Source organism: Panthera onca, chromosome A1 (genome assembly GCF_046562875.1).
Source record: "Panthera onca isolate mPanOnc1 chromosome A1, mPanOnc1 haplotype 2, whole genome shotgun sequence".
Lineage (NCBI taxonomy): Eukaryota > Metazoa > Chordata > Mammalia > Carnivora > Felidae > Panthera > Panthera onca.
Window position 1 is genome coordinate 170422433 of NC_138339.1, and position 18180 is coordinate 170440612.

At 40.7% G+C, this 18180-nt stretch overlaps 1 protein-coding gene across 5 annotated transcripts in view; it reads right to left on the bottom strand.

Annotated features, from left to right (window-relative positions):
* The window catches only part of UBAC2 (UBA domain containing 2), a 182323-nt gene that overhangs the window by 109672 nt on the left and 54471 nt on the right, over positions 1-18180 (bottom strand). The window lies entirely within an intron of this gene.

The following is an 18180-nucleotide window of genomic DNA, read 5'->3' on the forward strand; positions in this document are numbered from 1 at the left end:
TTTGACAATATCTGACCTCAAGATTTAGAAAGTTACAATAATCAAGACAGTGCACTATTGAGAAAAGGAGAAATATTCATGTCAATGAGACTGAAGAGAATCCAGAAATAAACCCATATATACTTGGGCAAGTAATTTTCAACAAAGGTTCCAAGATAATCTATTAAAGAAGATACTCTTTTCAAAAATGAGGGCTAGAACAATTGCATATCCATATATAAACATATGACCTTCAACTCATAATTCGTATCATACGTGAAAATTAACTTAAAATGAGTCATACACCTAAATTAAAAAAAAAAAAAACTAATACTGTCAAATTTCTGTACCTATAAGTTAGGTAAAGATTTTCTTAGAATGAACACAATAAACATGAGCTATTAAAAAAACCCCTCAAACTGATAGATTAGATTTCACCAAAATTTTTGCTATGCTCTTCAAAGATCTATTCAGAAAATGAAAAGACAAGCCAGACTGGGAGAAAATATTTTCAGAATACACATTTGATAAAAAACAAAACAAAACAAAAAAACAACCCTCATGTCCAAAATTTAATGAACTCTCACAATTCGATAATAAGAAAAAAAAAAAACCCACAATTTAAACAGGAAGGATTTGAAAGAGGTACCAACAGCAAATAAGCATAGGGAGAAATGCTCAACACAACACTAATCTTTAAAATGCAAAATATGATAATAGTAGGCAGTACATACCACTGTACATCCACCGGAATGGCATTTTTTTAAATTTTCTTTTTTAACGTTTATTTATTTTTGAGACAGAGAGAGACTGAACATGAACAGAGGAGGGTCAGAGAGAGGCAGACACAGAATCCGAAAGGCTCCAGGCTCTGAGCTGTCAGCACAGAGCCCGACACGGGGCTCGAACTCACAGACTGTGAGATCATGACCTGAGCCGAAGTCAGAGGCTCAACCGACTGAGCCGCCCAGGCTCAATTAAAAAAATGGCATTTTCTTATTGATACTGCCAAATGACCTGAGGATGAAGAGCAACTGACTCTAATACATTGCTGACCAGAGTGCACAATGTTATAGACACTTTGAAAACAGTTTGGCGGTTTCCTAAAAAGTAAAACATCCACTTATCACGCCACCTAGAAAAATGAACAGAATCAGTAAACAGGAGGGTTCAATATGGCTGCTAAATACAAGATCAACTTACAAAAATCAGTAACTAGAATTCTGTGTCAGCAATAAAACAGCTACACTTAGGAAATGCAATAAAGACAATAGCACTCACCATAACAAAAACTACGTGGTATCTAAAAATACAGAAGATCTGTACAAAACATGTGTAAATCTAATAAACATGTTATAAATAAATGGAGCAATAGTGCTTGTTCTTGGATGAGAAAACTTAACAAAGATATCAGTTCTCTCCCAAATCAATCTATAAATTAAACGTCATCTCAAATTCCAGCTAAAATTTTAAGATAAGTGATTAACTTATTCTAAATCTTATATGGAAGAATAAAAGTACATGAATAGTTAGGTTACTTTTTAAAAGCAATTTTTAAAAAATATTTATTTTTCAGAGAGAGAGCCCATGTGCTCAGGGAGGGGTAGAGAGAGGGAGACAGGATCTGAAGTGGGCTCTGTGCTGACAGCAGGGAGACCGATGCGGAGCTCAAACTCACTAACCGAACTGCAAGATCATGACCTGAGCCCAAGTCAGACGCTTAACCGACTGAGCCACCCAGGTGCCCCAGATTATTTTTAAAAAGATGAGGGGCGCCTGGGTGGCTCAGTTGGTTAAGCGTCCGACTTCGGCTCAGGTCATGATCTTGCGGTCCGTGGGTTCGAGCCCCGTGTCGGGCTCTGTGCTGACAGCTCAGAGCCTGGAGCTTGTTTCAGATTCCGTGTCTCCCTCTTTCTCTGACCCTCCCCTGTTCATGCTCTCTCTCTGTCTCAAAAATAAATAAATGTTAAAAAAAATAATAAAAAAAAAAAGATGAACAAAAAAGTGGCCTGTTCTACTAGATATTAACAGATACTTCAAAAGCAAAATAATTTAGAGATATTAGAATATGGAACACATGAACAGATAAACAGACCAATGGCATAGAATAAGGACCAAACAAGCAGGCATGTATGAATACACAACACACACACACACACACACACACACACACACCCTATGACGCTACAGATAAAACAAGATGGCTGTGAGTTGGTCACTGTTGAAAGTGGGTGAAGTTGAAACTTGGTTTCAGGGGCGCTTGGGTGGCTCAGCCGGTTAAGCATCCGACTTCAACTCAGGTCACTATCTCGCAGTCCGTGAGTTCGAGCCCTGCGTCAGGCTCTGGGCTGATGGCTCAGAGCCTGGAGCCTGCTTCAGATTCTGTGTCTCCCTCTCTCTCTGCCGCCCCCCCCCCCCCCCCCCCGTTCATGCTCTGTCTCTGTCTCAAAAATAAACGTTGAAAAAAAAAGAAAAAAAAGAAAAAAAGAAAAGAAACTTGGTTTCATACAGTATTCTCTCCACTTCTGTATATGCTTAAAAAGTTCTGTAATAAACCCAAATTCAGAACAAAGACAAAAATCAAAGCATATACTGCTTCTGTGACCCCAAGGTACTTAGATATGAGCCTCCCAGGACTTGGGGCTGGATTTTTAGGCCTAGTCAGAGATAGAAGACATGGCCTCAGGTTGCTTAAGGAGGAATACTTGGGACTGAGCCCAGATGCTCAAAGACCTGTTATACCTTAGAGAAGGCTAAAAATACTCCATTTAGGGGCACCTGGGTGGCTCAGTTGGTTGAGTGTCTGACTCTTGATTTTAGCGCAGGTCACAGTCTCACAGTTCTTGAGTTTGAGCCCCACATCAGGCTCTGAGCCGAAAGCAGAGAGCCTGCTTGGGATTCTCTCTCTCCTTCTTTCTCTGCCCCCCTCCCTTGCCCCCAATAAATAAATAAACATAAAAAATAAAATAAAAATATATTCCATTTAGCCAAATGAAGCAGTGAAGACACTTAGCTCACATCAAAAGAAAAGATAAACAGGTCCAACAAATACTTAAAATCCACAGCCTGTATCATACCTAAATTTGTGGTCTAGATTTAATGGTATGGAATGGTATGGAAACTCTAAGGTAAGAAAATAAAATAAGTTAGTCCAGGACAACAAAAATGCCTGGGGACTCAGCAGTAGTAAAATACAAAGTCCTTCTGTAGGGATACTTCCATGACAGGGCACATGGGAGCTCCAACAGCACACAAAATCCACTGAAAATGAGTTCACAATCAAAAAATCACAAACCACAAGAGGCAACAGCCTGCCCTGTGGGAGAATCTGATCACTGGAGAACTACGAGTAACTAGCGTTACTAGAAGTTAATGAGTAAAACGATTACATACCTTCTTAAGGAAACAGGAACAATAATGGCAAACATAGTACAGACCAATGTGCCTCCAACTCCTGAAGAATCATAAATGATCCCCAATGCCCTCTAAGTAAATGCCAAAGCTTGCACAATGGCCTGTAAGGCCCTGTGACCTCTCCTATCTCCGTGACTTCATCTCCTACTAATCCCCCCGGGCTTACTCTGCTACAGCTACACAGTTGCCTAAGTCAGTCCTCCACCTGAGGGCCTTTGCACTGACAGTTCCTTATGCATGAAATATACTTCCCCCAGATTGCCGCATGGCTCACTCCTTGACTCCTCCATGTTTCCATTCAAATGTCACCTGCTCACTGAGGCCATTTCTGACCATATTGTTTAAAACTGCAACCCGACTCATGCCCTGCCCTGCACTGGCTGACTGGTTAGTTGATTTTTACACAGTGTGTACCATCATCTCTCTCTCTCTCTCTCTCTCTCTCTCTCTCTCTCTCTCTCTCTCTCACACACACACACACACACACACACACACACACACACTATATTATCTTGTTTACTGCCTTCCATCCCAATTAAAATGTAAATTCAATGAGAAATACTGTGTCTGTTTTGATCAGTTCAGGATCCTTAGAGCCCAGAAGAGTGTCTATCATAAAGTTGGTGTTCAACAAATACTTATTGAATGAAAAAAATGAGGAAATTAGAGAGAGATGATCATTCTTGCAAAATATGTGGTAGAATTCTCTCATTAATTCATGCAAATACACATGCATGCTCAAACATTAACTAAGTAGTTACTTTATACAAGGGAGGATCAAGATAAGGGTATTCCTTTCTCTACTGTGGAAGTTCTTTCTTCTTTTCCTAAAAAAAAAAAAAAAGACTAAAACTGACTTTTCTAAAAAATAATTTACCATAAAACATTAGGATATTTTCTAAGTTATGATAAGTACACAGACAGTATAATAAAAATCACCTTTCACAGTTCAGCTTCCTGTTCCTTATTTTTATCCTTCCTTAGAACTAACTCATGTGTATGTCCACACCAACAACACCAATTTCTATATGACTACGTGTCTAAGTGCAACTTCTTGTCTCCTACTTTCTCAGTTTATGGGTTTTGAGCATTTCTACTTATTGTTGATACCTATACCCTTGGAGATATACACAGAAATGCTAGAGGTAGGTATCAAAATCTACTACTCCATCTGTGCTCAAGGTACATTATTTGGAAAGACAAAAGCCAAGGACTATAATATGGTATTGTAATATCCACCTCTGCTAAATTCCAACTGTTTTCTTACTAACAGTTACACACACGTGCATTCTGGTAACAATACAGCTTGTGCCTCATCCAAGACTTCAGAGATACAGAACACTGAACAGAATACTGTATCCCTCTGACAAAAATCTCTGCTCATTATTCTCTTTGGCTAGTCTAATAATTTTCAGATGATACAGAGTATTTTTCTTCCTTAAGGTTACTATTGGGGCCAAGAAGGATGTTCCTTCACCTTGTTTAGGGATAAATTTGGGTTTGTGCTGTATTGAGCCCACTAATAATCAGAACCTAAAATTATTAGATGCATATCACAGGAGTTTCACAATTACTATACCTATGGCATTTGAAATCCTTTGTCATGGGGGCATCTGGGTGACTCTGTCGGTTAAGCATCGGACTTCAGTTCAGGTCATGACCTCGAGGTTCACAAGTTTGAGCCCCATGTCGGGCTCTGTGCTAACAGTTCACAGCCTGCAGCCTGCTTCAGATTCTGTGTCTCCCTCTCTCTCTCTGCCCCTCCCTCGTTGGCACTCGCTCTCTCTCTCTCAAAAAATAAACATTAAAGATATTTTTTTTAAATGTCAGCATACACTGACTATTAAAAAAAAGAAATACTTTGTCATGTCGTTTAGGAAAAGCTAAGCACACTTACACAATACCTATTTTAAATTCTATGGTATACATGCTCTAAAAAGTACTTACAGTGTATCCAAGCTGTTCAAATGTTTGTACAATTATGCAACAGGTCTCTCTCTTATTTGATTACAAAACTATTTTGCCTTTTGGGCCACAGTTAATAACTTTCAGAAAAGGGTTACAGCTTCTATTATCAAGTTCTGCCTAACGCTGCCATCTAGTGATTCACAGTGTGACTGCAGGCAAAACACATTAAATTGCTGAGGTGCTCTTTCAGAAAAAGAGCTTTAACACCGAAGTGTAAATAGTCCTTATTAAAGTTCTGTAACAATTGTTAGTAATATATTAAAAATATAAATTATTTTGTACATTTTATTTTACAAATGTTTCAAAGATGTCACCCTACCAATCCCTTATTTAGGTCTTGTCATTTTGCCCTTATTTTAAAGGAGTCAAGATTTCTTTCATTCTGTTCCTCTTTAAGAATTTCTTAACGTTTTTATTTATTTTTGAGAGGCAGAGCATGAGCGGGGGAGGGACAGAAAGAGAGGGAGATAGAGAATCCAAAGCAGGCTCCAGGCTCTGAACTTTAAGCACAGAGCCTGATGTGGTGGGGCTCGAACTCACAACCGTGAGATCATTACCTGAGCCAAAGTCAGATGCTTAACCAACTGAGTCACCCAGGTGCCCACTCTTTAAGAATTTTTAAAGTATTTTCTGGAACCCATGGGGGAGGGGAAGGAAGAAAAAAAAAGAGGTTAGAGTGGAAGAGAGTAAAAGCATAAGAGACTCTTAAAAACTGAGAACAAACAGGGTTGATGGGGGGTGGGAGGGAGAGGAGGGCAGGTGATGGGTATTGAGGAGGGCACCTTTTGGGATGAGCACTGGGTGTTGTATGGAAACCAATCTGACAATAAACTTCATATACTGAAAAAAAAAATAAAGTATTTTCTGGAAGTATATATTTCAAAAAATTTTAAATACTCTCTGCTCATAAGAAAGTCAAGTCAACCATTCAGATTATGTCAAAAAATAATAGACCCTTTTCATTTTACAGTTTATTTCAATAGTGTAATAATTCTATATTGCACTGAATTATGGCCTTGTTATTTTATTTTTATTGAGGTAGAACTGATATAAAAATTATGTTAGTTTCAGATGCACAACTTAATTATTTGGTAGTCATATGTATTACAAAATGATCACCATGGCAAGTCTAGTTAATATCTGTAACCATATATAGTTACAGAATTTTCTTTCTTATGAGAACTTTAAGATCTACTCTCTTAGCAACTCTGATATATGCAATATAGTATTTTTTAATGCTTAATGAATCTGTGTGTCTTCCTTGCATGGGGGTCATGCTAATCTCTGTACCCTCCTGATCTTTGTGTATGTGCTGCCAAAGTGATGTGCAATATCACTGCAATATAATCACTATGGTGTACATTCTATCGCCAGGAGTTATTTTTATCCTATAACTGAAGTCTGTACTATTGGCTCCCTTGAGCCATTTTCCCCACCCCCTCGGCCCCTGCCTCTGGCAACCATCAACTGTTCTCTTATCTATAAACTTGGTTTTGTTTGGTTTAAAATTTCACATTATTAAGTGAGATCATACAGTATCTTTTTCTGTCTGACTTATCTCACCTAGCATAATGCCCTCAATGTCCATCCATATTGTCACAAATGACTGGCTTTCTTTACTCTTAAACGAATATTCTAGTGGGGGGGGAAGGGTGTGCACGCAATGAACCCCACAGTAAAGAAGAACATGGAATCAGAGATGCTCAGGGTTTAAAGGGCTTTCACAGGGACTTCATTCTTGCTACCTACTCAGTGTGTGGATTTCCTAGACAACAGCCCTGCCCCGTCCTTTCACTGCTAGAGTATCTTCAGTGTCCAAAGTGCAGCACCTCCCAAGAGAATCACTTTGCCTTGAGACAGTGAGTGCCAGAGTTATTGCTTACCAAGTCCAATAGCTTCCTGTAACATCCCTCTGTAGTCTTAATTCACCCTTGGCCATTTCTCTGCCCCCAAGTTTTAACTCTGCATTTTTTTGAGAAGGGGGGCAGAGGGAGAGGGAGAGAGAGAATCTTAAGCAGGCTTCACACCCAGTGTGGAGCCCGACGTGGGGCTAGATCTTACAACTATGAGATTGTGACCTGAGCGGAAATCAAGAGTTGGATGCCCAGGGTGGGAGGGAGGGGAGGGTGGGTGATGGGTATTGAGGAGGGCACCTTTTGGGATGAGCACTGGGTGTTGTATGGAAACCAATTTGACAACAAATTTCATATATTAAAAAAAAAAAAAAAAGAGTTGGATGCCCAACCAACCAAGCCCCGCCCCCCAGGCGTCCCTGACTCCACATTCATAAAGCAGCCAGTAACTGAAGACTGTTCTCTTGCCCCCACCTTCTCCTCTCCTGCTCTCTCAACAATTTCTCACATGGAAGGTCTGCTTCCTCATCCATTCCCGATGTCGACCAGGACCATCAGATCCATACTTGTTGCCCTGGAATACCACGCATGGCATCTACAAGTACATAAACGTTAACTGGCAGTCACATCTTGATGCTATTTCATTGGCTTCCCATGGCTTTTCCAAACGTGACTGCCAAAACAATTATGACATTCAGTGCTCCACAGTTGATTTCTATAGGTTGAACAGAAAACCCGATGTTCTCTCTTCAGTGTTTTATATGTTCATTTTGAGCTCATGACTCCAGTTTGCTAAACCAGCTAATGTGTCATAGCTATTGCTCTTTGAAGACATGACCAGCAGTTCCCCCCAAAACCCATTTATCCCAAGTATCTCTAGGGATTTGGCTGCCTTGCTAAGGACTGTTTCCCAGCCTCCCCTATGGCTAGTGCGACTACATAACCAAGTTCTTGCAAGTGATGTGTGAGCAGTAGTGACATTTACAATTTCCAAAGCACCTGGTGAAAAAGCAATCCCTCATCCTGGACTTCCCTTCTAATTCCTCAGTGCTGGCTAGAAATGGAAACATTGACAGTCACCTTGGAGGATGACTGAGTCCCACCGCCACAATCCCTTAATGACTTCCTAGAACAGAGTTCACTTACCTACCAGGTATGTTACAAAGAGAAAACATATCTGTTCCCTGAGTCCCTGCATTCAGAGTTTCTTTGTTACAAGAGCTTAGCCTAAAGATACTAAAACATCTTCCCAGCTTCTGTAATTTGAAAATATGATGAGCAGACATGCTATATTTTTAAAGCAATCATGGATAAACATCAGTCAGGACAAGCACAGAACAAGAACACTGTAAGAAGGTAAATGTTATTCTTCATTTTCATATTATTATAATAGCAGAGACAAACAATTCCCAGAGCATAAGAAAAAGGCATTAGCAAGTGGGAGGCTCTGAAGTAAGCCAATTCTGGAGCACAGCTGGTTTCTGCCTACCCTATTTTACACCCTCCTGGATGATGGAGAGATGTTAAATACTCAAGGTACTCTTCAGATTAAATCACTGGGAAAGGTCCTTTAAAACCACATGGATTTTACTTGAAAATCTACCCTACCCTACCATTTAAAAACTTAAAGCTTTTCAATTAATCCTTACATGAGAATATGACAAAATGAACAGACTTAAAACCAAGCCAAAAAAATTTCTGTGTATCACAGGGAACACTCAGAGTAAAAAGACAACCTACGGAATAAGAGGAAATATTTGCAACCATACATCTGATAAGGGGTTACTATCTGGAAAATCTAAAGAACTCCTACAATTCAACAAAAAACAAACTGATTTAAAAATGGACAATGGAAGGGTGCCAGGTGAACGTCCGACGTCAGCTCAGGTCATGATCTCACAGTTCAGGAGTTGGAGTTCCACATCAGGCTCACTGCTGTCAGCACAGAGCCCACTTCAGATCCTCTGTCCCCCCTCTCTGTCCCTCCCCTGCTCACACTCTCTCAAAACTAAATAAAACAAACAAACAAAAAAAAAAAACAAAAAAATGGACAATGGACATGAATAGGCATTTTTCCAAAGAAGACATACAAATGGCCAACAAGCACATGAAAAGATGTTCAACATCAATAATCACCAGGGAAATGGAAATCAAACCCACAATGAGATACCGCCTCACACCCATTAGAATCACTATTATCAAAACAAAACAAAATAACAAGTGTTGACAAGGCTGTAGAGAAATTTGTACCCTTGCACATTACTGGTAGAAACAAAATGGTGTAGCCATTATGGAAAACAGTATGGTGGTTTCTCAAAAACTAAAAATAGAATTAACATATAGTCTAGCAATTCTACTTCTGGGTATATACCCAAAAGAACTGGAAGCAGGGTCTCGAAGAGATAGTTGTAACCCATGTTCACATCAGCATTAGTCCTAAGAGCCACAAGGTGGAAGCAACCCAAGTGTCCACCAGCAGCCAAATGGACAAAATCTGCTGTAACACAACAGAATAGTACTTAGCCTTAAAAAGGGAGGAAACTCAGCCACATACTGCAACATGGACGAACCTTGAGGACATCGTGCTCAGTGAAATAAGCCAGGCACAAAGGACAAACATGTAGGATTCCACCTACATGAGGTATCTGAGGTATCTAGAATGTAGAGCGGTTGCCAGGGGCTGAAGGGAGGGATGAGAGTTGCTGTTTAATGCGTACACAGTTTCAGTTTGGGAGGAGGAAAGAAGTTCTGGAGCTTGGTTGCTCCTCACGTGAATGTACTTAACACTACTGCACTGTATTTCATGTTGTTTCATTTTCTTGCAATTAAAACATTTAAGAAACCGTATCAAATTTGTTCCAAGGCCACCTTTATGTTGAACTCTTAGTAGAATATCAGGCACAAATAACATTTAAAATGGAATCTTCTCAAGGCCCTCGCCCAGGGATACCATGTTCTACAGAGGAAAATGGTTTCCTAAAAAAAAAAAACTGCGATGAAGGCAGATCTGGTCTATAAGCAAAAATGTTTTATCAGAGGAATGAGGACATGTCCACTACTGAATACTACCCAATACAGGAATATTTAGAAATTAGCATGAAAATATTTTCATTACCTTCTACCGATTAACGGCTTTTTAAAAATTTTATTTCAATCTCAACAAGACTTCTGATCAGATAAAAGTGAAGAACCCCAAAGCCAGCTAATCACCTCTAGGGGGCAGTAAAAACACAGAGTTTGTTGATGAGCCTTGCCATGTGGGTCTGTAAGGCAGAATGACATACAGGAGTGATCTAACACTACTTCCAGCACTACTAGCTGGGCCGGTTCTCCTCCAATAGTAAATTGCAAGGATGTCTCTGATACTCTAATAATGTTTCTCCTGCTCAAACAGTTTGACCCCAGGGCTGGTACTCCACCATTTTTGGTCTCATTCTTTGGCTTACTATGTCTTTGTGATCATAGAAACATGAGGTATTCAATTCTGGGGACATGCATAGTTTTCTTTCTTACAGAAAAATAAACACATAGACACTAATCAAGTCAACAGCCTATTTACTAAGGGCCCTGATTGTGAAGCAGTCTGTTAGGTGCTCTGAAATCCCTGAAGATGGATGTGGCAGGTCCTTGTTAGCCAGACACACACAAAACGTGATGAACAATACGAGAGAGGAGTGTGCCATCGAGGGAAAAACAGCCTCACAACCATAAGCACAGACATCAGGCACCTTTAACTCCCAGTTCTGAGAACCTCTGAGGACTATGAAGAGAAGAGGCAGGATGAAGCAGCTCCAGAGTCTGTGTCCCCGGGTACCAACACACACCCCTGCCGGCTGCCTTCTGAGGGTGGTAGCACCCACTTCCTTCTCCTGTCTGTTAAGATTCTATTTACACCATGTGGCTCGCTGATGGCAAGAGGATGTATGAGCCAAAGGTCATCAAGACTATCCGTGTGAAAATATAAGCAATAAGAAGATAACATCAATGCAAAAGTGTAACTGACTTGTCACTGGGGCCACATTAATTTTTCAGCATAAGAAAAAGAGTTCTGGCAAATAGCTCTTCTGAGTAACCCAGATCAGTGTAGTTCTATTACCAAGGAAACAAAAGCCCGCACAACTTTTCTGTCTTCCTCTGCAGGCTGATTATAATGCCTCCAAGAGGTTCTCTACTATCAAGAACGACAGCTCTCCTCAGAGAGAATAGGAGACCAAGTGACTGAGAGAGGGCAGTGTGGACCTGGCGTGTTCTCACGGCCGCACCTCCTGTCTGCTGCATATAAAAGGAATGGTTACAGGAGAAAGGTAGAAACAGATAAGCAAATCAGCTGGAACCATGGAACAATCTCCTAGAAATGGATAACCAAGTAAAGAATAAATAAAATAAAATCTGTTCAGAAGAGTAAGTTAACCTAAAGGTAAAGGAAAAACGAGTCAAACACACACACACTGAAAACCACCATCACGACACAAGGCATGAACAGAGGGCAAAGGCCAGGAACGCGCAGGACCCCTTGGGGCTCTGGGTGCTTTGGTTCAGAGGAGGCCCCAGGCATCTATCTACACACACATTCAAGGCTCTCTGGGATGAGGTTTCCTCAAATTAATCCCGGACACATTGAGGTTTCCGTGCTGAGATGTGAGGGCACAGAGCCCCAGGTCCACATCTCTCATCTGCGGGCCTACAAAAATTCAGAGGGAGACCAAGATAAATGACTCATTGCTGAGGGAAGAGTGTCTTAGAGCTGTACAGTGCCGCAGGTGGAAGACCCTTGCAGAAAGCCTCATCCCACGTCCCCTTTCTTCCAGGTGGGGAGAGTGAGAAACAGAGAAATAAACTTTTTTTTTTTTTAAGATAACTCAACTAATCAGTTAGTGGCGGAGGCAGAGCTCCCATACTAACCATTCCTCGTCTGAAAATTCCCAGGAAAAATTTATATGCACCACCAAGAAAAAAAAGGGACATCTCAGGCAGGAGAGAGACCAAGAAAACTAGTATTTTGGTGTCTAAAACCATAAGCTCTAACGAATGAGATGATTCACAGGTAAGAACGGAGACAAGGTGTTTAAAAAAATTACTCCTAGAAACAGCTTCCAAGAAGCAGAGACAGTCAACCCAGTCTTTGCCAAGTCAAAGCTCAAGCTTTTTTAAAAACAAAAACAAAAATAGACACAACTGGGTGGCTCGGTCGATTTAAGTGTCAGACTTTAGCTCAGGTCTTTTTTTTTTTTTTTTTTTTTTTTATTATTTTTTTTAATATATGAAATTTATTGTCAAATTGGTTTCCATACAACACCCAGTGCTCATCCCAAAAGGTGCCCTCCTCAATACCCATCACTCACCCTCCCCTCCCTCCCACCCCCTATCAACCCTCAGTTTGTTCTCAGTTTTTAACAGTCTCATATGCTTTGGCTCTCTCCCACTCTAACCGCTTTTTTTTTTTTTCCTTCCCCTCCCCCTTGGGTTTCTGTTAAGTTTCTCAGGATCCACATAAGAGTGAAACCATATGGTATCTGTCTTTCTCTGTATGGCTTATTTCACTTAGCATCACACTCTCCAGTTCCATCCACGTTGCTACAAAAGGCCATATTTCATTCTTTCTCATTGCCACGTAGTATTCCATTGTGTATATAAACCACAATTTCTTTATCCATTCATCAGTTGATGGACATTTAGGCTCTTTCCATAATTTGGCTATTGTTGAGAGTGCTGCTATAAACATTGGGGTACAAGTGCCCCTATGCATCAGTACTCCTATGAAAAATTATATGCCAACAAATTGGACAACCTGGAAGCTCAGGTCTTGATCTCACAGCTCATGAGTTTGAGCCTTGCTTTGGGCTCTGTGCTGACAGCTCAGAGCCTGGAGCCTGCTTCAGATTCTGTTTCCCTGTCTCTCTCTGCATACCCCCCCTCCCCAACCCCACCCCCCCGCCTGGCTCACACTCTGTCTCTGTCTCAAAAAATAAATAAACAATAAAAATTTTTTTTAATTAAAAAAAAATGAAAATAACCTTTTTGAATATGAAATGTAACACACATACAAAAAAGTGCAGCACACCCTGGAAAATCCATATGCTTCTATTCCCTTCTCCATCCTGCTCTGCCCAGGAGGCCGAGGGCACAGATTCCATCCAAAGGCTCAAGGCACCCCCCACCCCCACCCCCACCCCCAGCTTCTGCTGTGTTCTGCTAATGGGGCCTCACAGCAGGTTTAAGTGAAGAGAAGCCTGAGTTGGGGTACTTATGCCGTGGTTCCCTCAGGCTTACTGTCCCTCAGCAGAAAGTCATTACTGTTCTCCCGACAGCTGACTATAAGGGGCTTCTCCCTCCAGGTTCTAGTAACCTCCCCCTCCCTGGATCTCTTTGGGACTGAGCGGGGCGAGCACAAGGCAAAAGTCCCACCAGTTTCCCCTTTTCTCACAAAGCTCCGTTCTTTTCTCATGAGACCCTTACAAACAAGCACTCCTTGACTAACCTTACTTTATTTTTCCTTGACTTATTTTAAATGTTTTCTATTGATATCCTTACAGATACAAGGACAAAACAAAGATATACAGCTTAATGAATCACCACAAAACACGCACTAGGGTTATGAGCAGGTGGGTCAATAAACAGAACTTGCCAGCCCTGGAATCTCTCCCGGTGTGCCCTCCTTCAAATTACATGCTCTCATAACCTTCCAGAAAGTTTCAGCACCTAAGCATGAATCCCTAAAACATGTTATTTCCATTCTGTCTGCTTCTTGAACTTCATATAAATGAAATTATACAATATAAATTCCTTCATGTCTGGCTTTTTTCACTTAACACTGTATACGTCTTACCCACGTTGTTGCACGCCCCTTCTACAGGATTCATTCTGATTGTAAAAAGCATTCACCTGTATGTCTACACAACTGATTTATCCATTCTATAGCTGAACAATGGGGTTGTTCCTACAGCTACTGGAAATAATACTACTATGAACATTCTTATCTAGGTTTTCTGATACACAGGAGCATGCATTTCTACCTACGAGTGGAATCTGAGTCATAGGGTATATGTATCTTCATTTTACTACTTAATAACCAACGGTTTTCCAAATTTAAACTCTCACCATCAATGACCAAGAGGTCCTGGTTGCTGGAATGCACTATTTCCTTTAACTGTGAGACCAGAGTCTATAGAAGGCCGCTATGTACCTCACGATAACCACAGAGTTCTACTCAATCAGCTGTCCTCAGGACTCCGACTGGAACTCTAGTCAATTAGTGAAATGTCACACTGCCAACTCTTGGCCTGGGGTCCTGCAGGATTTCACTAGGACCAGGACTAATGTCACTGTCACGTAGCAGCCTTCTCCTAAGATCCTCTAAGTGAGAGAATCCTTAACATCTTTAAGGAACTCTACTTTCATTGCTGATTTAGATCTACTTTACCTAGAATTATGTACCACTTTGGTTTTCTGGGTTCAATTTGTTTGCTGTAAGTAACTACCTGTCTATATGTCTGTAAAATTTTTAAACTGCACAAAAGTTGCCAAGGAAAAGGAATTTGAGAATTGCTAAATTTATAATACAATTTAGGGAATCAAAAGAAAAGGAGGATGGCTGTAAGGTGCTGAAATTTTTCTTAAAAACAGATTTAGACAAATAGTATCTCAATATTCTTTATCCAGAAAACACTATTCGATATAGCTCCCTAATTAAAACAAAAAACAAACAAACAAACAAAAAGCCAAAGAAGTCTGTTAGATACAAGTTTGAAAAAGAGAGAGGTAGGGGAACAGAAACTCCATAACCTCAAAGTGGGAAACCATTAAGGCCACACAGTAAGAGCTACCCCCGCCCCCCACACTAGTTCAGAGCACCCCTCACTTCCCTCACAACCCTCTTCTTGAGGACAGGCTATCCACTATCCACCCCAGTCTTCTGTAGCAATGGCCTGATGGTCACCCACACGGGGAAAAACAAACAAGTACAGTGATCCCCTCGTTGCAATACTGGGGTACGCAATTAGAGTGGGAGAGAGCCAAAGCATAAGAGACTGTTAAAAACTAAGAACTGACTGAGGGTTGATGGGGGGTGGGAGGGAGGGGAGGGTGGGTGATGGGTATTGAGGAGGGCACCTTTTGGGATGAGCACTGGGTGTTGTATGGAAAGCAATTTGACAATAAATTTCATATATTGGAAAAAAAAAAAAAAGAACAAGACTCCCCCTTACACGTGCTGTGATAAACAGAAATATGTCAAGAACAGGAAATACAATTCTGTGGTATAGACAACCCTCTAATGCAGAGCATGTTTTATAGGGATTTACTGTATAAATCTAATAACTACATCCTTTCTATATGAAATTGGCCTAACTAAACTACATTCGCCCAAAAACTGGGCTCCAGTGCTAAAATACTCACTGAAGGCTTATAACATCTAAACCAGAATTCAAAAATGGAACTGAAAAAGACTATTTCATAAAATGAAGGGAAGTGAATCCCCTAGGATATGTGAAATCCCTCTTTTGCAAGGTGAAAAAGTTCTCTTTCACTCCTATTCCAAAATAAGTGAGGAAATCATAGCTGCGTGAATAGTCCCTGAATGAGGTAAATTCTTCTATCTGAATAAAAAACTCATTAGGCTCAAGTATTAAAGAAGCGAGCTAGACACTACGGAAGCTTAATTCTTGATCCATTGTTAACTTGTTGCCAATTGGTTTGGGGGCATTTTTTTTCACTGTGAGACTTTTCTAGCGTAAAGGTATTGTTAAGGGCCAGGAAAGGCCAGGAACAGAGAATGATGAAGCACTGCAGGGGTCACAGAGAGGAGAGGAGGGTCACTGCCCAGTGCCTGAGTCTCCAAATCTGCCTTGTGATTGGCAAGTTCCCTCCCATAAGTTGGCCAAAGTGTCTCTGATGCCATCACTGGGCTCAGTGATCCACCCACGACTCCCTTAAAACTCCATTTCTTCACCTACTACTGTTTCAGTCACATGTTCAACCAATATTTTTATTTTTTTAAACTTTTTAATTTTATTTTTTAAACACAGCGCGAGGAGGGAGGGGTAGAGAGAGAGGGAAAGAGAGAATCCCAAGCAGGCTCCACGTGTAGCGCAGAGCCCAATGCAGGGCTTGATCCTACAGGCCTTGGATCATGACCCAAGCCAAAATCAAGAGTCAGACGCTCGGGGCACCTGGGTGGCTCAGTTGGTTAAGCATCTGACTTTGGCTCAGGTCACGATCTCGCGGTCTGTGTGTTTGAGCCCGGCATCGGGCTCTGTGCTGACAGCTCAGAGCCTAGAGCCTGCTTCTGATTCTGTCTCCATCTCTCTGCCCCTCCCCCACTTAAGTTCTGTCTCTGTCTCTCTCTCAAAAATAAATAAAATTTAAAAAAAAGTCAGATGCTCAACTGACAGCCACCTAGGTGACCCTCAACCAATATTTATTAAATGCTTGCTACACGTGCACATCTACAACATATGCCAACCCCCAGAAAGCTCAATGTAGTGGAGGTTAAAAGGCAAGGAAATACTCAGCAACAATACAAACACAAGCCACTACAGGGGGAAATACCAAGCACTAAAGAAGCTTACTGGGGTGAAGAACCGACCCAGCTTCAGAGGTCAGAGAAAATCTCCTGGAAAAGGCAGCACCGAAACTAAGACCTGAAGGCTGAACGACAGCTGGCCAAGCCAAGAGATGGGAGTGCAGTGGTAAGGGCGTCTCGAGCTGGCAGGACAGCACAGGAAAGGCAAGAAGAGCAAACGCAACAGGCCTCCTATGATTGAAACGAGAGGAAGAGGGAAAGGAGCTGATCCACCCTCAAGTCACAGACTTAACTACAGTTTTTATCTAAGGACAAAAAGCACACGGGCCCTCAAACTGTCTTAAATTAAAAAAATAAAAATAAAAATAAAAAATTAAGTTCATGTACGTTTCAAAACCTGACAAATCATGCATAACCAAAAATAACGTAAAATTTTAAGACAAGCAAATGAGATGATGACTTTTTTTTAAGAAAAAAGAAAGTAAAAAATTTCATGTAATGAGGCAGGCGACAATTGGGGTTGCTCACTTCCCTTTCCATTGGTTTCACTTCCCTTCCTAGATTAAAATACTCCCAATATGTAAATTAATCCACTAAAGAATTCCAGTCCTTTCTTAGTAATTTTAAAATTTCTTAGTAATGTTTATACAAAAGGAATTATTTCTAGACTTCCATGTGACAGAAAAGGGATATGATGCACTGCGGACCAAAAAACAAACAAACCTATGTGGATAAATGTATATGCAAAGCAGAAGCAAATAAATGAGATTCCAATTTTAACCACTTAGAAATATTTTAACAGCAAAAGTGGATATTTTATGATTTCAAGAACTTTGTAGAAAAGTTTAGATATTCCTCTGTTTAGGAATATCTAAATTAGTACTAAGTGCCAGGTACTATGTTAAACACTTGGGATTTTTCTGGTTTAGAGTCATCACAATCCTACCAGATGAGTATTATCTTATCCTAACTGTACAGAAACTAAGGAGGAGCAAAGACTCAGAGGGATTAGGTAACTAGACAAAGTCACACAGCTTAAAAAGAGAAGAAGCTACACTATGAATCCCATCTTAGTCAACATCAAATCTCATTCTTGGGGCGCCTGGGTGGCTTGGTCAGTTAAGGTCCGGACTCTTGATTTCAGCTCAGGTCATGATCTCGCAGTTTGTTAAGATGGAGTCCTGCATTGGACTCTGTGCTAACAGTGTGGAGCCTGCTTGGGATTTCTCTCCTCTCTCTCTGCCTCCCCCGCCTCTCTAAAAATATTTTTAAAATCTCATTCTCTTTCAATAGATGATGCAGACTTTAAACATCAAAGTAAATGAACCAAATATATTTTCCTCTTTTTGTTTGATTCTCTTAAATATATGCCATCATTTCAAAGGGAGCTTATGCTAAGCATGACTTCATAAACAAATCACTTGTGAAAGAGAGAAACCACATCCA